Below are 22,121 nucleotides of genomic sequence, written 5' to 3'. Positions count from 1 at the left end.
GCAGTACTTGGTATCAATGTAGCTTGTGACTTTTACATCATCTCAATGTTACCCACACCAAGAACACAGACCACACCAAGTATTAATATGGACATGTTACAGAAGATCCTCCAACATCAACAAAAAGAACTGGACATGTGTGAGTATCAAGAGCACACCACAACAGAGACTGATATGGACATAGACCCTGATAATATTTTTTTCTCTGCGATTGTTAAAAACTGTAATTAGTTTACCCGTGAACAATATAAAAACAGTGTAAAATCAGAAGATAGTCTATCTATAATACATTTCAATAGTCGAAGCATGTACACAAACTTTGAGGCTATCAAGGATTACTTGAAATAATTTAGTCATCCATTTACCATTGTTGCAATCACTGAAACCTGGTTCAACAGTGATAAAGGTATTGATTTTAGTCTGAATGACTATGAATTAACATACATAAACAGAATAAATAAAATAGGAGGAGGGGTCGCATTGTACATTCATAAATCTGTTACATTTAAAGTTTTAACAAACATGACCATAGCAGTCGATGGATTATTTGAATGTTTAGCAGTGGAAATCCTAAATGACAAAAAGACAAATATCTTCATGAGCTGTGTATACCGGGCACCTGGTTCAAGCATAGAAACTTTCAATGAGTGGATGGGTAAACTATTTTCCTCTGTGAACCAAAAAACCATATTTATCTGTGGTGATTTTAACATTGATTTGTTAAATTTAACCAAGCAAAAACATGTTGATGACTTCATTGACACTATGTACAGCCTGTCTCTATATCCAACCATAACCAAACCAAGCAGAATAACAACACATAGTGCCACAATCATTGACAACATTTTTACAAACATTATGGGAAATCAAGTCACCAGTGGCCTATTTATATGTGATATCACTGACCATTTACCTGTTTTTACTTTATATGACTGTCATCTCAAGAAAACCAAAGACACTATGGCAAAAATCTCTAAACGAATAACAACTGAGGAAACAATCTGTGCCCTAAACAATAGTTTAGCAGTTCAGGATTGGACTTCAGTATACAAAGAACCTAATGTGGACAGTGCTTATTGTAATTTTTTAGACATCTTTACTTCCCTGCATAATAAACATTGCCCCGTAAAAGAATATTTTATAAAAGGAAAAAATAAAAATAGCCCTTGGATCACAAAAGTGATAATTAATGCCTGTAAAAAGAAAAACAATCTCTACAAACTTTTCATCAAAATAAAAACAAAAGAAGTCGAACAACGATACAAGAAGTACAAAAATAAATTAACTGATAGTATAAGAACAAGCAAACGGTTATATTATCAAAAAAAACTATATGAAAACAAAAATAATATAAAAGGAACTTGGGATGTTTTGAATAGTCTAATAAAACAAGGATATTCCAAGTTGACATATCCTGATTACTTTATTGATGAAAACGGTGAAGATTAGAATATGAGTAATGTAGTAAACAAGTTCAATAGTTTTTTTGTATATATTGGTCCTAAATTGGCTGTTGATATCCCAGACAATGGAGTTACAAAATCAACTATTGAACAGAATTCTTCGTCATTCTTCCTCTCAGCTACAAATGAGCTGGAAGTGACAAACATTGTGCGGAAGTGTAAAAGTAAGTGCTCCACTGACTGCCATGATATCAACATGATATTGGTTCAAAAGGTTATCCTGAATATTGTAAAACCATTAACTTATATATGTAATTTATCATTCCAGACTGGCTGCTTTCCAAGTCAAATGAAAATCGCTAAAGTAACTCCGCTCTTCAAAAGTGACAGCAAACACGCTTTCACCAATTACAGACCAATCTCTCTTTTGCCTCAGTTCTCAAAAATCTTAGAGAAACTATTTAACTCTCGACTTGAATCTTTTCTTGAGAAGCATCATATAATCAATGACGGTCAGTATGGCTTTAGGTCCAAAAGAACAACTTCAATGGCAATAACTGAAGCTATTGAGGAAATTACTAATGCACTGGAGCATAAAAGATATGCAGTTGGTATTTTTATTGACCTAAAGAAAGCATTTGATACCATTAATCATTCAATTCTACTAGATAAAATGGGAAGATATGGAATTAGGGGGTTGGCTGGTGACTGGTAAAAAAGTTATTTAACAGGGAGGGTACAGTTTGTTAAAATGGGTACATTTTTATCTGATACTCTTGGCATTGCTTGTGGTGTCCCCCAAGGGTCCGTGTTGGGGCCAAAACTGTTTAATGTATATATTAATGATATGTTTAATACATCCAAAATACTGAAATTTATACCTTTTGCAGACGACACAAATTTATTCTACAGTAGTGATGACTATAATGAGCTCATAAATACAGTAAACACAGAACTAAACATAGTAAAAAAAAATGGATGGACACAAATAAATTATCTTTGAATATAAATAAAACTAAGATAGTAATGTTTGGAAATCGCAACATAACGTCTGAACAGAAAATAAGTATTGATGGTACCCAAATTGAAATCGTAAATGAGAATACATTTTTGGGAGTAATAATTGATAGTAAACTATCATGGAAACCTCATGTCAGACACATTAAAACAAAAATCTCCAAAAGCCTCTCAATTATAAACAAAGCAAAACTATACCTCAATGAAAATGCACTCCGTACTCTATACTGCACCTTGGTACTGCCATACCTTACATACTGTGTTGAAGTATGGGGGAATACTTACCAAAACACAATTCATCCTCTGATCATATTACAGAAAAGAGCAGTGCGGATCATTCACAATGTTGGTTATTTAGAACATACTCATAATCTGTTTATGCAATCAAAGTTGGTCAAATTTGATGACCTTGTTAAATATAATACATTAATAATCTTATATAAAGCTTTTAACAAATTATTGCCACCTAATCTACAACGTTTTTTTATAAGACGAGTGCAAGCTCATAACTTGAGAGGCTTTGGATATTTCTTATTGCCGAGAGCTCAAACCACTCGTAAACGTTTTTGTGTGTCTGTATGCGGAGTAAAACTATGGAACCAACTGGACTTACAACACAAGCAATGCCAAACTATTAATCGATTTAAACTATTATACAAACATGGGGTCTGGTTCAAATATAGAGATGAGGGTCTTTAAGTTGACCTGCTGCTATACTCTGTCTCAAAGTGTTAACATGTGCTCAATGTTTCCTTACCATTATTGCTATGTTGTCTATTACCATTATTGCTATGATGTCCATTACCATTGTTGGTATATTTATTATTCCTACATTGTTGATACAAATGATTGTTACAGTGTAATAATTATTGTTACCTGTGGTAATGCCACTATGATACAACATCTGTATTATAATCCTTGAACAAAGTGAGAGTGAAACTCATGTGAATAATCACTGAATGGAGAACTGGGGGTGGGATTAAATAAGTTATCTTCTTCCCACTTCCTTTCAGGCAAAACTGGACAATAATGCACTATATTAATTTATATTATTATGTTTTGTCAACTTGTACGTCTTTGTCATTGCCTGAAATAAATAAATAAATGAAAATGAATGAAATGAAATGTACTTGATACAAAGCACAGAGAACTCAGTCTTAGTTATAAAACACCAAGAAACAGTTTTACCTTTTCTTTAATAACTCGAGGCAAACTTTTCGAGAAATGGTTCTCCAAAATAGCTTAAAGTGGTGTAAAATTAACACTCAGCGCAACAAAGGAAACTGCAAAAACACATTTGAGTCCTGCGCAAGTGTGCTAATGTAGCCATTACCTTTAATGTACTAGAGTTCCATCCATCCATTTTCTACCGCTTGTCCCTTTTGGGGTTGCGGGGGGTGCTGGAGCCTATCTCAGCTGCATTCGGTAAAGAAAAGAAAAGAAGGCAAATACAAAATTCCCATTGATCAAATGGGCAACAAAGAAAAATAAATAACAAAAACTTAACATTCACAATCCAGGAATCTGATATTAATGGAATGTTAGTAGCAAATAGCCTTGAATGTAAGTAAGTAAAAACAAAACATGAGACAGTACTAGCTATTCAAAAAATATACTGTATATATAAAAATCCAAAATCTTGAATCAAACTCAATCCATTTATCCTGATTTGAGTCATGAAACGGAGGAGAGAAATGGATGCGAGAAGTGTGGAGGGTAGTCACACTCAGAGATAAAATGGGGAGGTAAAGTGAGCAAACTGTTCATCCAGTCTAAACCCCCGTAATCTCTCTCCACTCCCCATGACTGCATTTCATATGTTGATTGTGTACTTGTGTACAGTTCAGTAAACAGCCTCTTCTTCCCTGTAACTTAGTCAATTCTGAGTCCAATTCTCAAGTTCAAAATGTTGTAAGTCATATTGTCTTAAGTGGGTGAAAATGAAGGCAAAAACAATACAACCAAAAATAAAGATCCGATGATGAACTTTGTCAACAAGTGTTCACCTCTCATGCAAGCAACTTGATTTTCAGTTGCTGTATCTTTGTGCCCATCCAGGTTCATTAGGATCTTCTGGAAAAACTCAAATGTGTACTTGGACGGCGTGGCGAAGTTGGTAGAGTGGCCGTGCCAGCAATCGGAGGGTTGCTGGTTACTGGGGTTCAATCCCCACCTTCTACCATCCTAGTCACGTCCGTTGTGTCCTTGGGCAAGACACTTCACCCTTGCTCCTGATGGCTGCTGGTTAGCGCCTTGCATGGCAGCTCCCGCCATCAGTGTGTGAATGTGTGTGTGAATGGGTGAATGTGGAAATACTGTCAAAGCGCTTTGAGTACCTTGAAGGTAGAAAAGCGCTATACAAGTATAACCCATTTATCATTTATCATTTACTTGAAGTTGTCTGGAAAGTTTAGATCAAGGGCATAAATGAGCCCAAATATCATTATGACCCCCATGATGACGTTGTCCACGTTGCTCAGGACCTTAAAGCCTTCGATAACAACTCCCACATCCTCTGGCTGCCTATCGCCATCTCCACAGATTATGTATATCCCATGACTGTGAGGGCAATGTCCCTTTCTGCATCCTCAATGGCGGAGGCCTGAACAACAACACAAAAACAGAACACTTGTGTTAGGTAAAATGCTGAACACCACTAGCAGAAATGAATTGTTTTGTGGCATGCATATGTAATGTGTTATATACGAATTTGCATTTTTTTTTAAAGTGCCCATTGCTTGTCAATTCAATCATTTGTGTATCATGAGTATGTAAATGTATCACGTGATTGGAAAGTTAACCATATATATATATATATATATATATATATATATATATATATATATATATATATATATATATATATATATATATATATATATATATATATATATATTGATGGAAGCAGATCAGAATCATATCCATATTTAAGTGTTACTTCTTTCTAAAACTCCTATAGTCATATTTACATCAGCTAATGTCTCGTGTGGTACAAAGTGCTTGGATTCGAGTGTCCTTGAGTAGACAGGCAGAGCGCTGTTGAGACTGCCATAACATTCCTTAGATAAGGAGCACAGGGCAGTGCTGAGCTTGGGGGGACAGGAGGTGGAGGGAAGACCGATCTGGACCGGGCTGGGGAACGCTGGTGTGCTGGATTGCCTCAGTTTGTCCTCTAAGCTTGGAGAATAAACCACAAAATACCAACTATTGCCTGGAGATTGAATATAAACATCAGCGTATTGCCATAAAAAGAATCTGGGAGAGACTAGCAATTTGAATTCCCCATTGGAGGAATGCTGGTCAACGCAACAATTTATATATATATATATATATATATATATATATATATATATATATATATATATATATATATCAATCAATCAATCAATCAATGTTTATTTATATAGCCCTAAATCACAAGTGTCTCAAAGGGCTGTACAAGCCACAACGACATCCTCGGTACAGAGCCCACATACGGGCAAGGAAAAACTCACCCCAGTGGGACGTCGGTGAATGACTATGAGAAACCTTGGAGAGGACCGCATATGTGGGTAAATATAACTTCAGCAAGCAGCCATGAGCATAATGCAATGGCTGCAACATTATCGTTTAGGTAACCACATCCCTATAGAGATTGATCTGTGGGACAGAAATAGCTGTTTTACTCCACAGGGCCTCCGCCCGTTTGCCACTACCAGGTTAGGAGACTCTGACTATGTCTTTTCTTGCACCTACCAGTGATTTCAAACAAAAATTAAAATTCAAAGAGCCCCATTGTTTACAAAATGCCAGTTATTAAAAAAGTTGTAATGTGTTGAGCTCAAAGGACCACAATATATGTAAATAAAAATGGGTAACACTATTTCATGCTACTGTGTAACACAAAATATTAATTTACCAGATATTCCTTGAAGAAAGTGTCTGGATTGTCATTGAGGTAGATAACAAGGCTTTTCAGGATGCACTCCCTCCTGATGTCAATGTCGTCACACTAAAGCAGGGTGAAAAATCAAAACAGAATTCAGCTAAATATTGGTGCAACAGTGGCACAGGGAGGGGGGCAAGTTGACTAGAGGGTGTAAAGAAAACTAGATAAACGAATACAGCTTCTGAAGACTAGAGTATAACATCTTTAACACATTTCTGAGCAGTATATATATATACTATATATATATATACTATATATATATATACTATATATATATATATATATATACTATATATATATATATATATATATATATATATATATATATATATATATATATATATATATATATATATATACATATATATATATATATATATATATATATATATATATATATATATATATATATACTGTATATATATATATATATATATATATATATATATATATATATATATATATATATATATATATATATATATATATATATATATATATACTGTATATATATATATATATATATATATATATATATATATATATATATATATTAAGGGTGTGGGGGAAAATCGATTCGAATTCGAATCGCGATTCTCACGTTGTGCGGTTCAGAATCGATTCTCATTTTTAAAAAATCTATTTAATTTTATTATTTTATGACTTTTTTTTTCTTTTTTTTTTTCTTTTTTTTAATCAATCCAACAAAACAATACACAGCAATACCATAACAATGCAATCCAATTCCAAACCCAACCCAGCAACACTCAGAACAGCAATAAACAGAGAAATTGAGAGGAGACACAAACACGACACAGAAAAAAACAAAAGTAGTGAAACAAAAATGAATATTATTAACAACAGTATCAATTTTCTTACAGTTAAATATCAATACATAAAAATACAAGTTAACTTCCTTCACTCTGCTGGAACAGGGCAGGCCACCGGTTTTTGAATCCCTCTATCTTGGGCCTCTGTTCAACGACCTCTCGTCGTCTGTGGGAGAAGGTTTTTTCCATTTTTGATTTTTTTCAGCACTTCATTGTCACGCTTTATTATTTCTGACAACAAAGCCATTCTCTCACTTTCCAACTTTCTGTGGTTTTGCCTTTTGGGTGCAGTGGTATGTAGTAAACTTCAGCCTTTGTCGTTTTCTTGAAGTTGGCTGCAGCTTTGCCTTGGCCTTATTCCACTGGTCATCTAGTGTGTACTCAACTGGCTCTAAAACAGAAAAGTGAGATGTATAGTACTGTTTACGTTTATATGCAGTAGCAAGGGGGCCGTCCTTTGCGATAGCTACGCCTAATTGATTAGATTGGCATAGGACAGTGGACAGCTCATCAGTTAGTGACTCTTGAACTTGTAGTTTATGATGCTGAAATACATCCGAAACTAAAACTTTTGTGACAGGCCATGATGTTGTACTTAATATGTAGTGAAATTCAAAAAAGACCTCATCAATAACTGACTTTAGAATATGAACAATATTTTATAACGTAACAATTTCCTGTTCAATAGATATTTGCAGGTTCAATTATGTTGCATCATCACAACTAACTGTTTCAAATTCATGATCTGTATCGACAGACTCTATTGGCCCAGCTTCAGATTTGTCTGACATTAGCTTTAAAATCTATGAATGAATGTTGGTTGTGTTTCCTGTTTTTGTGTGTATCAAATGTACTGTATACATTTGTTTTAAATGAGCAACCTAAAAATATACATGGAACCGTTTCATTACGCCTCAGATGTCGATTTATGTGTTAAAAATAATCTCTTTCTGTTGTTAGGTCTTTGCATGTGCATACATGACACTTGAATGTAGCTACTTCTGCGGTTTTGGGAGTTTGCTGTTTACCATTAACTTTGTATGTATGATTTAGTAGCTTACTCCATGTACTAAAACTGCATGGGCAATGTGTATATGGACATGGATAGCGATAACTGCCTCTTAAATGCCCATGAGTCTGCCTAAAATGCTGCAACAACAAATACCTGCTCGCTAGTTCCAAACTGCATTCTTTACACTGCCACAATCCTAATCCTGAAATAGAGAATAAAGAGAATTAGCATACATCACTTCAAAAGGATGACAATGATAGAAATCAGCTTGTACCAGCATTAAACACATAACCTATTACTTACAATCACTAGGCTGCCACAAGGAGCTTGGTAACGCTTAACATTAGGAGGCTGCCACATGAAGCTTGAAAAAAATGATCAATCTGCAAAAGATGATAACATATTAAGTTGTGAGTGTAAGTACCAGAATACCCAGTAATGCAGACAAGTTGAAATTGAATAAAAGCTCCGACCAATAAAACAAGATAACATTTGAACATTTAGAATAGACTACCAATGATTTGACAAACAAATACGTTTTAATAATTAAGTTAAAGACATGAAATTATTTAAAATTCTGCCATTTTATTAAAATATCAAAACACACAGGAACAATATTAACCTTCCTGCATGTATTCACTGACCATCTTGGTCAGTGAATCACTTACCATGAGTTGATTAATGTGGACCCTGACTTAAACAAGTTGAAAAACTTATTCGGGTGTTACCATTTAGTGGTCAATTGTACGGAATATGTACTGTACTGTGCTAAGTTTCAATCAATCAATCTGTAACCAGAATCTACATTTACTGCTTAATCGACAGCCTTACTGAAGGAGAGAGGGTTTAAGTGGCAGAGAAAGGCGGAGATGATGGAGTTCAACTAAGCAGGGCAAGCACAACAACAACCGGATCTGGTGATTGAACTTCAACCAGATCCGTGTGCATTGCGTGTCCGCTCCTGTCCGTCAAGACTCTGTGCACCTTCGACCGTCCTCAACCACTGGCTGCGGTCTCCCTCCGCATCACTGCGAGCACAGCCGGTCTGCTGGTGTGCTGAGACAAACGAATTCCCGCGATAATAAAATAGATTCACTCGCAATAGAGCGAGATAATACTCTGAATGAGGTATAAAACACTATATAATCCTTATAAACACATACTCAAACACACACACAGGCAGTTTCCGGACAGCCGGAGCTGACACGCAGTGCAGCGGTCGCAGTGGAAGCACACACCAGGCACGTGCACACATAGGGCCCTATGGGTGCTTGAGCCCCTGCCCTTTTTTTTCTCGTCTTAAAAAGTGCCCTCTGCCTGTGTGTGTGTTGTTTTTTTGTTTTGTTTTTTCTTTAAACAACATTAATAAATTCCTGTCAGGGATGTAAAAAACAAAACAAAACAAAAAAACAGCGGTACAAAAACTCCACGTTTTCTTGTAATACCGGGTTATTTGAGCCTGCCGTTTCCGCCAGAGAGAGAGAGAGAAGCCGAGTGAGTGAGTAAGTGAGAGGAGAGAGAGCTAACTGCGCCCCTGAGGAGACGTGACAGTGGAGCAACTTGAACCTGTGAGTTATGGTCTAGTCGCCGTCCACTTATTCAGCATCTAATATGGGTAATATTTCAGAAAAACACTGTATTATTCTATTATTCAATGTGTCAGCTTCTGTTTTTGCCGGACGTCGGAGCACGGCGCATCAATTGAGCACGGCACATCAATTCCGCACAGAGCAGAGCGGATCGTGCGGGACAGGAAGTAGTGTACAAAATACAAAATAAAACACCGGGTTAATTTTCAAAATAAAATGCACTGTGTTTACGGCGGATCACATTTCTCTCACAGTAGAGGTATAGATATCAAGTTTATTGTGACTTTGCTATTACTGTGTGGGTTAACAAAATAATAATAATAATAATGATAATAATGATAATAATGATAATAATAACAATAATAATAAGAAGAAGAATGATAATTATAATGATAATAATAATAATTATTATTATTGTTATTATTGATAATAATAATAATTTCAGCATTCTGGGGATATAAGATGTAGGTTATCTGTTAGGAATATTACCATCTGTATTTAAACTTGATTCATGTTGATTATGCCTGCAGCACAATGCCAAAAAAAGAAAGGATACAGAAAAGGAAGGAGAAGGAGCGCCAGGAAGTAGCTAAGGGTAGCAGACCTCTTAATGCATGGCTAAAACCAAGTACAAGCACCAGAATTCAAGAAAGACCACAGACCTCAGAAAGTGTCACACCTGAGAGAGAGGCAGAGACCTTAGAAGCAACAACTGAGAGAGAGGAGGAGGAGAGTGTAGAAGCAACACCTGAGAGAAAAGAGGATTTAGATGCAAATCCTGACACAGAGGAAGCCATAGAAATCCCGGTAAATGTTGGGGAGGAAGAATCCACAGGAAGGGAGGCAGATGATACTACTGCAGAGCAGAGGAAGCCATAGATGAGGTTTGGTTGTTATCATCAGTCATCAACAATTGAGAACAGAGAAATGGATATTGGAACAGTGTAGGTCTGACTTGGTAGGATATGAACAGCAAGTAGTGGACATAGAGAGAGAGAGATAGAGAGAGAAAGAGAGAGAGAGAGAGAGAGAGAGAGAGAGAGAGAGAGAGAGAGAGAGAGAGAGAGAGAGAGAGAGAGAGGGAGAGAGAGAGAGAGAGAGAGAGAGAAAGAGATCAGAAGGCATAAGAAAAAGTATCTGCATTTGATTGTTTACATTTGATTATTAACAATCCGGGGAGGGTGTTAGTTTAGGGTTGTAGCTGCCTGGAGGTGTACTTTTATGGCGTTTTTGAAGGAGGATAGAGATGCCCTTTATTTTATACCTGTTGGGAGCGCATTCCACATTGATGTGGCATAGAAAGAGAATGAGTTAAGACCTTTGTTAGATCGGAATCTGGGTTTAACGTGGTTAGTGGAGCTTCCCCTGGTGTTGTGGTTATGACGGTCATTTACGTTAAGGAAGTAGTTTGACATGTACTTCGGTATCAGGGAGGTGTAGCGGATTTTATAGACTAGGCTCAGTGCAAGTTGTTTTACTCTGTCCTCCACCCTGAGCCAGCCCACTTTGGAGAAGTGGGTAGGAGTGAGGTGTGATCTGGGGTGGAGGTCTAGAAGTAATCTGACTAGCTTGTTCTGGGATGTTTGGAGTTTACATTTGAGGGTTTTGGAGGTGATAGGGTACCAGGAGGTGCATGCATAATCGAAAAAGGGTTGAACAAGAGTTCCCGCCAGAATCCTCATGGTGCTTTTGCTGACCAGAGAAGAGATTCTATAGATAAATCTCGTTCGTTGGTTGATCTTTTTGATTACCTTGGTTGCCATTTTATCACAGGAAAGATTAGTCTCTAGAATGGAACCTAGGTAGGTGACCTCATCTTTCCTGGTGATAACAATGTCACCAAAGAGAAACTGGAAATTGTGATGTATCATGTTGTATGCTTGCATGTTCGAAATAAACTCAAACTCAACTCAACTCAACTCAACTCAACTCAACTCAACACTTTTATTGTGAAGTCATTGACTTTCTTAAGGTTGATGTGGGACCTAAACAGGATGAATTCCGTTTTACCCAAGTGTATGGATAGCTTGTTGTCAGTGAGCCAGGTGCAAATTCTACAGAGTTCAGCACTGAGGATTTTCTCCACTTGCGACTTGTCCCTGTCAGATACCAGCAAGGCCGAGTCATCCGCAAACAAGAACAATTCACAGTCGCATGCCGATGACAAGTCGTTTATGTATATTAGGAACAGTAAAGGCCCTACTATACTGCCTTGGGGGACTCCACAGCTTACTGAGAGGGGGGGGACACGGTGCCTTTCACCTCTACCACCTGTTTCCTCCCCTCCAAGTAAGATTGCATCCAGCTCGATGAGGTTTTGTTAAATTCGATTGCTCTGAGCTTATCCAACAGTATAGCGTGGTTAACGGTGTCAAAGGCCTTCTGAAGGTCCAGCATGACCATGCCGCAGTATTTTCCCGCGTCCACCTCATGTTTGATGTGGTCGGTCAGATAGAGAAGGCATGTGTCAGTGGAGTGGTTAGTTCTGAAGCCGGATTGGAATTTGTACATGAGTTTATTAGTGGCAAGGTAACTATCGACCTGTTTATAAACTATTTTTTCCATTACTTTCGAAATGGAACTGAGAATAGAAACAGGTCGGTAGTTGCCAGGTTCCAATTTGCTTCCTTTTTTAAAGGGTGGAGTTACTCTTGCTATCTTAAAATCTTTTGGTACTTGGCCTTGGGAAATTGAGAGGTTTATTATGTGCGTGATGATTGGGGCAATGATGGAGGCAGAGTCCCTGAGGAATCTGGAGGGAATACGTATTATCAAGGCCGGTGGCCTTGTTTGGGTGGAGCGTGCTCAATTTTTTAAGCACCTCATCAGCTGTGACCATTTCTAATTTGAAATCATTGTTGGATACTCCTAGCTTTCTGTAGAAGGCTTTAATGTGTTCTACACCAAAGCGACCAGAGTGGTGGGACAGCTTGTTGGCAAGAGTTGCGGCTATGCTGGTGAAAAAGGCGTTAAATCTGCTTGCTACTTCCATTTTGTCTGTAATGAGGGAGTCACCCTCCTTGATGCTGATGTTGGTGAGTCTGGTTTTAAGTTTTTGGCTGCAACCGGGAAGCTGGTTGTTGAGAATTTTCCAGAGTTCAGGTGGCTTATTTGTGTTTTCCTCTATTTTGTCGTTAATGTAATTTTTTTTAAGGATTTAGTCAGGTTGACCGGAGTACCTACAGAGAAGCGAAGTACCACTTCAACAGGGAAGTGGAGAAATCTAAATCTGTGTACTCTAACCGTCTACAGGAACAGTTCCGCTCCAATGATTCTGCGGCCATTTGGATAGGGCTAAGGGCCCTTACGAACTATAAGCCCAAAACCCCCCAGGCCCTGAATGACCAGACTCTCACTCAGGGCCTCAACACACATTACTGTCGTCATGAACGGCCTTCAGCTCATCAAAACCCTGCTCCCCCCACCATCACCCTCCCCACCAATGCCAGCACTTCATTAAAGGAGTTAAAGGACTCAAAGGACTGCAAGGACATCACAGGACTCCAAGAACATCATAGGACTGTAAAGGCCCTCTCCATCCGAGAAGAGAATGTATGCCGGCAGTTCTTGAAGCTGAATACGCGGAAGGCCCCCGGGCCGGATGGTGTCTCCCCCTCCACTCTTAGACACTGTGCGGATCAGCTGGCTCCTGTCTTCACTGACATTTTTAACACGTCTCTGGAGCTATGCCGAGTGTCGTCCTGCTTTAAGACCTCCACCATTGTCCCTGTCCCCAAGAAAGCACGGATCACAGGACTAAATGACTACAGGCCGGTTGCGCTGACGTCTGTGGTCATGAAGTCCTTTGAGTGCTTGGTCCTGCCCCACCTCAAGGACATCACCGCCCCCCTCCTGGACCCACTGCAGTTCGCCTACAGAGCCAACAGGTCTGTGGATGATGCAGTGAACCTGGCCCTCCACTTCATCCAGGAGCATCTGGACTCCCCAGGAACCTACGCTATGATCCTGTTTGTGGACTTCAGCTCTGCCTTCAACACCATCCTCCCTGGACTGCTACGAGACAAGCTCTTCCAGCTCAGCGTGCCCGACTCCCTCTGCAGTTGGATCAATGACTTCCTGACAGACCGAAGACAGCACGTGCGGCTGCGGAAGATTGTCTCGGACAGTCGAACCACGAACACTGGTACTCCTCAGGGCTGTGTACTCTCCCCCTGGCTCTTCTCCCTGTATACAAACTGCTGCACCTCCAGTCACCAGTCCGTAAAACTGCTGAAGTTTGCGGATGACACCACCCTCATCGGGCTCATCTCGGATGGCGATGGGTCCGCCTACAGGAGAGAGGTGGACCGGCTGGCGTGCTGGTGCAGCCTCAACAACCTGGAGCTGAACGCCCAGAAAACAGTGGAGATGATCATGGACTTCAGGAAAGTCACAGCCCCACCATCCCCCTCACCCTGTGTGACTCTCCCACCCCTGTCTCCATTGTGGACTCCTTCCGTTTTTTGGGCACCACCATCACCCAAGACCTCAAGTGGGAGCCGACCATCAGCTCCCTCATCAAGAAGGCCCAGCAGAGGATGTACTTCCTGCGACAGCTGAGGAAACTTAAGGTGCAGACCGAGATACTGGTGCAGTTTTACTCAGCCATCATCGAGTCCATCCTGACCTCCTCCATCACCGTGTGGTTCCCCGGCGCCACAGTCCTGGATAAGCATAGACTGCAGCGCATTGTACATGCTGCGGAGAAGGTGATTGGCTGCAAGCTCCCATCCCTCCAGGACTTGTTCTCCTCCAGGACCAGGAGGTGTGTGGGTCGGATCACAGCTGACTCTTCTCACCCTGGACACAAACTATTCTCCCCTCTCCCCTCAGGCAGGAGACTACGCTCCATCCGGACCCACACCTCACGCCACCTGAAAAGTTTTTTCCCCTCTGCCATCAGGCACATGAACAATAACTCCTAACAGTAGCTCCTTGAATTCCTTGAATTCCTTCTAAGTCTATAACAAGATCTGATAGCTCAGTTACAGCTCTTTTTACTACAAATATGTGTTATATGTGTTTATGTTGCACGATTGCACCAAGAAAAATTTTTAGTTTGTGAACCCGTTCTCAAACAATGGCAATAAAACTATTCTGATTCTGATTCTGATTCTGATTCTGATTCTGATTCTGATATTACGGACCGTAGATGGTGAAATCCCTAAATTCCTTGCAATAGCTGGTTGAGAAAGGTTTTTCTTAAACTGTTCAACAATTTCTTCACGCATTTGTTGACAAAGTGGTGACCCTCGCCCCATCCTTGTTTGTGAATGACTGAGCATTTCATGGAATCTTCTTTTATACCCAATCATGGCACCCACCTGTTCCCAATTTGCCTGTTCACCTGTGGGATGTTCCAAATAAGTGTTTGATGAGCATTCCTCAACTTTATCAGTATTTATTGCCACCTTTCCCAACTTCTTTGTCACGTGTTGCTGGCATCAAATTCTAAAGTTAATGATTATTTGCAACAAAAAAAAAGTTTATCAGTTTGAACATCAAATATGTTGTCTTTGTAGCATATTCAACTGAATATGGTTTTGAAAATGATTTGCAAATCATTGTATTCCGTTTATATTTACATCTAACACAATTTCCCAACTCATATGGAAACGGGGTTTGTATATTAAAAAGGCTTATCGGCAGAAAAAGGAAAAAGGAGACACACATGCGAAAAGTGGGTAGGCAACCTCTCACTTCGCTTGCTCAATGAAACAGAAAATAATGTACTCGGTCGCAGACTAAACTTTGCAATCACGCTAAACAAAGTGCCAAAAGAAGATTTCATTTCAACTGCAGAATTAGCGTGTCAGAAAATAACCAAGCCGGGGCGAAAGGCGGACCTACACAATGCAGTGGCAGGGATATTAAAAACGGAAAAATTCCCACGAAGCAACATCACTAAAAAGGACAAGCTATCATTACACTCAAAAAGACAAAAAAGACAAAACCATCACCAGCAGACAAAGGAAGAACTACAGTAATAATGTACACATATGCATGTGAAAAACAAATGGAAGCAATGCTAAAAAATAACAATATTAAAAAAGACCTCACAGAAGAAAATTTAAAAAATGGCCAAAACTCGGTTACAACCTGTTTCATCAGGTCATTCTTTGTTTATGGGCGATTTTCTGGTGTGTTTGTCTTCATTTCATGCTTTGCGCTCTTATTTTGGTTCCACTTTCCGTTTTGTCCGTATACTATTTGCCGTAGCTTTACTCTTTGTCTGAGCGCTTCCCTCCTCATCTGTGGCTTGTTTGTTTGGATTATCTCATCTGGTGTTAGAGGGCTAATTAAACTAGTCTTCTTTCGTTGTTAGTTGTGGGATCATTGTAAAAGTTTGGTGCTTGTTTGGCGGAGGAACTGTCACAGTTAGTAGCATTTTTGACTTCATGTTTCTGCATTTCTTTGTGGTTAGCTCTCTTTACCTAATTTTCATGCACAGTTTCCCTGTGCTTATTTTGTGCATATCCCTGTTACACTCTACCTTGGATTTTGGTTCTTTTGGACATTAAACACTCCTAAACCTGCAAGCTCCCTGCTGTCTTCTGCCTTTTTGAGGTCACGACCTCTACTAAAGAGAGTGCTACTGACAAACTTTCCCTAAACCATTCGCCGAAAGCGAGAAAATAACACGAGATCAATATGATTGTTTAATACCCGCAGCAAATATCACCCCAAGAATTTACGGCACCCCCAAAATTCACAAAGAAGACACCCCACTACACCAAATAGAAAGTATAGGTTCAGTTACATATAATTTATCAAAAGCTCTCGTTGAAATAATAAAATACCTCCTTGGCCTAACAAAATACACTGCAGAAATTCAAAACAACTCGCAAGGGATCTTGACACAATAAAATTTGAACCAGATGAAATGTTATTTCACGTGTCATTTCATTGTTTACCAAAACCACAATAGATGCAACCCTGCACATCGACAATAAACGCATCACAAAAGACAGAACTCTAAAAGGAAGAACAAACCTCACACCAGAAGACATACTTGGATTACTCAATTTTATTGCAAAATCCACATACATTTAATAAACTGAACACAATATAAATGCAACACTTTTGTTTTTGCTTCCATTTTTCATGAGTTGAACTCAAACATCTAAAACTTTAACTATATACACAAAATACCTATTCCTCTCAAATATTGTTCACAAATATGTCTAAATTTGTGTTAGTGAGCATTTCTTCTTTGCCAAGATAATCCATCCCACCTCATAGGTGTGACATATCAAAATCCTGATTAAACAGCATGATTATTGCACAGCTGTGCCTTAGGCTGCCCACAATAAAAGGCCACTCTGAAATGTGCAGTTTTGCTTTATTGGGGTCTGCGGAGGTCAGAAAAGCAGTCAGTATCTGGTATGACCACTATTTGCCTCACGCAATGCAACACATCTCCTTCGCAGTTGTTGATCGTGGCCTGTGGAATGTTTGTCCACTCCTCTTGCTGGATATTGGCAGGGACTGGAACACGCTGTCGAATTGGCCAATCCACAGCATCCCAAACATGCTTAATGGGTGACATGTCCGGTGAGTATGCTGACCAAGCAAGAACTGGGATGTTTTCAGCTTCCAGAAATTGTGCACAGATCCTTGCAACATGGGGCCGTGCATTGTCATGCTGCAACACGAGGTGGTGGTCTCCGGTGAATGGCACAACAATGGGCCTCAGGATCTTGTCACTGTATCATTGTGCATTCAAAATGCCATCAATAAAATGCACATGCGTTCATTGTCAATGACATACGCCTGCCCATACTATAATCCCACCCCCACCATGGGCCACTTGGTTCACGTTGACATCTGCAAACCGCTCTATCACACGCCACACACACTGTCTGCCATCTGTCCTGAACAGTTAAAACCGGGATTCATCCGTGAAGAGAACACATCTCCAACGTGCCATACGCCATCAAAAGTGAGCATTTGCCCACTCAAGTCAGTTTAGACGACAAACTGCAGTCAGGTTGAGACCCCGATGAGGACGACGAGCATACAGATGAGCTTCCCTGAGACGCTTTCTCACAGTTTGTGCAGAAATTATTTGGTTATGCAAACAAACATTTGCAGCGTCTGTCTGGGTGTCTGGTCTCAGACGATCATGGAGGTGGACCTGCTGGATGTGGAGGTCCGCTGTCACTTCTATCCTTCACGTTTTTTGTGGCTTAAAGTTGTGTTGTGTTATATTATTGTGTTGTGGCGTTTGTATTTGTTGTAACTTCTCTCTGCTATTTAGCTGTTTGTCAAAATGAGAGTGGTAGCAGGTCAAATCACTGCTCATTTAACCTTAAAATATTTGGTTCCACCAAATGGTATTATTTCTATGTCAAACAACAACAGTAAAAGTAGCAGATAAAGCTACTGTTAATTCAACCTGAAGAGATGTTTGTTGCACTTTATTTTTGATGTTATTGTTGTATTATTTTATGTTGAAAAACAAAAACAGAAGTAGCAGGTAAACATACTGTTAAAATGTTGGTTACTGTAAGTTTTTATTGAACATTTCTTGAAAATTTAAAATGAGGGCAGACATTGTTTTCTCTTGTTAATTCAACCTAAAGTCAAATAAAACGTGAATGTATTGGACAGTAACTTGTTACGGCTCAGACCCCTGCCATCCATGCGCACCTTGGGACAAGCCCACGGCCGCGCAAACCCAGGGACGCGCCGCGCGCGTCTTCGCCCTGCAGCAGCCGCCAGCTGCAAACACTCACCGGTTATCTGCGCACCTGATACTGATGAGGGCGTGCCGGATAAAGGCAGGGTGGACCCACGGGTCGGCGCGGGAACTTAGTTTTCTCATGGTGTACCGTAAGCGTCAAGCTTTATGCTCTCTCGTCTTGTTTTCCTCTCCGTGGCTTACTTGCCCCTTGTTTCTCCCGTGTCCCCCGCAGAATTCCCTCCGTCGCCTTGGAAGTGAGCTGTGCGCCTCACTTCTCTGGACCCCTCTGGATTCCGACTGCCTCCCTTGATCCTCGACCCCCCCACTTTGGACTCTGATTTCTTGACGCCCCTCTCAGCCCCACGGACCCCCGCTTGTATCCCGGATCACCTGTCTGCCCCCTGGACTTCCTCGTATCTCGTTCAACACTTTGGTAAAACACATTCCAGTTAAATACTACACACATAGTCTTACACCACACACTCTTGTATTCCGGTTCACACTCCATTTCCTTAGTTTAGTTGTATTGTTTATTATTATATATATATATATATATATATATATATATATATATATATATATATATATATATATATATATATATATATATATATATATATATATATATCTATATTGTCTATATATATAATACATATTTGTATATACTGCCCCCTGGTGTCTGAGCCGTCACCTCCCCTTAGTGATACATAACATAACTGTTGTTTACTTGCTTGTTTGTATCCATAATTCATTAATGCCTAATTCACCTGCAAGAAATAACATGAATATATGAAACTCCACCTGCAGTCTCCAGTATCCACTATTTATTTTACAGTCACACTGGTTGATTTATTTGTATTTTTTTTGTGTGCTAAAAAGTTACTAAATCGATTTCAACTCACTGAAACGTTGTGCATCGTATCGTTTGAAAAAAATAACATAATTCCTTAATTGTATCGGCAACCACAAAAGAATCGAATCGAATCGTTGTTAAAACTAATCATCACACCCTACATATTACTGCTTGTATTTAATCTGAAATTAATTCAGTTGTTATTAAAGTGTCACATCTGTATTACGGCTGCTGCACAGACAGCACATCACTGTTCTGAACCAAATTTTCTGATTTGTCATTCTTCAGAACACAATAGAGGACATTTGGCAGGGGACATTGATGTTAGCGTGAGCGTTTTGTGGATTACATCAGTGGGAACAAGCGAAAGTTCCTCACAATGACCATCATGTTCCCTTTTTTTTCGAAACAAGCTGGACAGTAAACTCTGAGTGACCTGCCTGTGCATGTCGCTCGTCAAAAGTAGCTGGAGCGAGCCGTGTTTCCTTTTGACCAGACACGGAGGTCACACGCTCAAATACGCTGCCACGCACTTAAGCTTTTTCAGACGCACACACACAGCTACCTCCGATCACGCCTCCGCCATGGCTTCACTTTATGATGACCCCTCTGTGAGCATTGTCACAGAATCTGCCTTTCACACGGGCGGGCGGCCAAAGCAAATAAACCAGCGACGTGCCAGCTAACGAGGGCACCAACAGGGTCAGAGGGGGGTCCTGCCAGGAGGTGCCAGGAGTGACAGAGCTGAGGGACATGGTCACGCAAAGAAAACAAGCCCAGCAAGAGTGAGTCGGCCTTCTCACGCAGGGGCCCAGACATGTCTTGTCATGCAGCAGCGGCCCCATCACGCCAAATTAGGGCTGACGGAGGTATATAAAGCACGGGAGAAGATGGGAAGATGAGCAGTGGCCTCAAAGTGAGCAGCCTTGCTCAGCTTTTAACAAAAACAACTGTGCTCACCTCCAGTGGCAGGATGAAGAGCAGAGCCATTTTCTTCACGTAAATCTTCAGCTAACTTTAAAATTTATAACACAGTCAGAGCGAGCAACATGCATATTTAACTCTACAGAGGTCAATTATTAAGCATATGATAACATACTCCCATAAGAAATGTTCCAATGTCAGCATGTTAATGTCAAAAGATAACAATGAGTCCACAATCTACGTATGACTCCATTATTACTGAAAAGAGCCTCCCAGATGAGAAAAATGGCAGCAAACACAGGTGGTCCGGACCACATGTTAAGTATAGGGTTCCCCTGAGAGAAAGCATATGGGATACATTGTGCATGAACAACTGCTCTTTTGTTTTTTAGCTTTAAGGACTTTTTACTCCCATCATATTATTTAGAAAATGTATCACATTGAGAGGAGGGTGTGACAAGAGGGGCTAGTAGACCAGTGTGTCGAGGGGTCAAACAGTGGGGGTGTCCGGATTCAATATTAATATTGGATATCGGTGCGATATCAACCAAAAAGCAAGTATCGTTTGAATCTTAAATGTCAGATATAAGCTCTGATACAAGCAGTCCTGCAGCGTGTTTACATATGAAAGTTGGACAGCCAGTTAACATCTATGTCCTCCAATTAACGCATAAGGTTGGTCTGTTCTTGTATTTTAGTCAAGTGATGTAAACACTGTAGGTTCCTAGGAGCTAGCAACTACACAACAGTTAAGCACACAAGCTACACATGTGTAATGAGTGTCCCCTAATTGAACAATATTGCAGTCTAAAACAGGGCTATTCAACTACATAAGGAAGGGGGCCGTGGTTTCAAGAGCCGAAAGGCTCAGGGACTGAACATCGAAATGTGGATGTTTTATCAGAAAGTGCATCCACAGGTTATATTTATTTGAGACTGTGTTTACTTAATTGAAAAGTCAACACATCGGCTTTCACACTGCACTGTTAATAAGTTCATTATTTTGCCCTCGCTACTCGTTCCCAGAAGCTGTAGTTTTTGTTGAGGGTTGATGTTCCCTCTTTTCAATTATTTCCTTCCTCAGTTTTAATTCTTTACACGTCTTCCTTCATTTAGGTTTGTAAGACTGAAAACTTAAACATAAAATAAACATAAAAGTATAATGTCCATTGTGTATTTTACATAAATAAAATAGGTTTAGTGTCAATACATTCACACAATAAAGAACAAATGTTTACACGTATAGAAATTACACAACATTCACACACCAAACATTGTATGTAACTTATCACTACTAGCGCTGTCGCCCTCTACTGGTCAAATTTAGCCCTATATGTATACTGTGTACTATATGTCAACGAGGTACCGTCACTCTCAGACAAAAAACACAACCACGAATACTAAAGACGTCACAATGTCAGCAATTTCAATACCAAACTAACTAAATATCTTCATGCACAAATGATATCTACTTACAAATGTTTGACCAAGTTTAATGATGAAGCTTTCACGCTGGGATTTCTACCATTGTTGCTGCTTGTCTGGATCAATGTGTCGTCCCTTAAAATCATACTTGCCAACCCTCCCGTTTTTAGCGGGAGAATCCCGATATTCAGCGCCTCTCCCGACAACCTCCCGGCAGAGATTTTCTCCCGACAAACTCCCGGTATTCAGCCGGAGCTGGAAGCCACGCCCCCTCCAGCTCAATGCGGACCTGAGACTGAGTGGGGACAGCCTGTTCTCACGTCCGCTTTCCCACAAAATAAACAGCTTGCCTGCCCAAAGACGTCATAAAATCTAGGGCTTTTATAGAGTGCACAACTGCGCACACAACAAGGAGACGAAGCAGAAGAACGAGGAAATTACAGACATGGCGGCC

The 22,121-nt window shown here is 39.8% G+C and overlaps 1 long non-coding RNA gene across 1 annotated transcript in view; it reads right to left on the bottom strand.

Annotated features, from left to right (window-relative positions):
• Positions 1-7,446: 7,446 nt before the first annotated feature.
• LOC133645695 (uncharacterized) overlaps positions 7,447-22,121 on the bottom strand; it is a 67,047-nt gene continuing 52,372 nt past the window's right edge. The window contains exons 2-4 of the long non-coding RNA XR_009825182.1: positions 8,494-8,573; positions 8,344-8,392; positions 7,447-7,569 (exon numbers count right to left, since the gene is read on the bottom strand). This is a non-coding gene — a long non-coding RNA (uncharacterized LOC133645695). The remainder of the gene's footprint in view (positions 7,570-8,343; positions 8,393-8,493; positions 8,574-22,121) is intronic.

The sequence above is a fragment of the Entelurus aequoreus genome, linkage group LG03 (assembly GCF_033978785.1).
Source record: "Entelurus aequoreus isolate RoL-2023_Sb linkage group LG03, RoL_Eaeq_v1.1, whole genome shotgun sequence".
In the NCBI taxonomy this organism is placed as follows: Eukaryota; Metazoa; Chordata; class Actinopteri; order Syngnathiformes; family Syngnathidae; genus Entelurus; species Entelurus aequoreus.
This window is presented reverse-complemented; position numbering and strand designations above follow the sequence as displayed.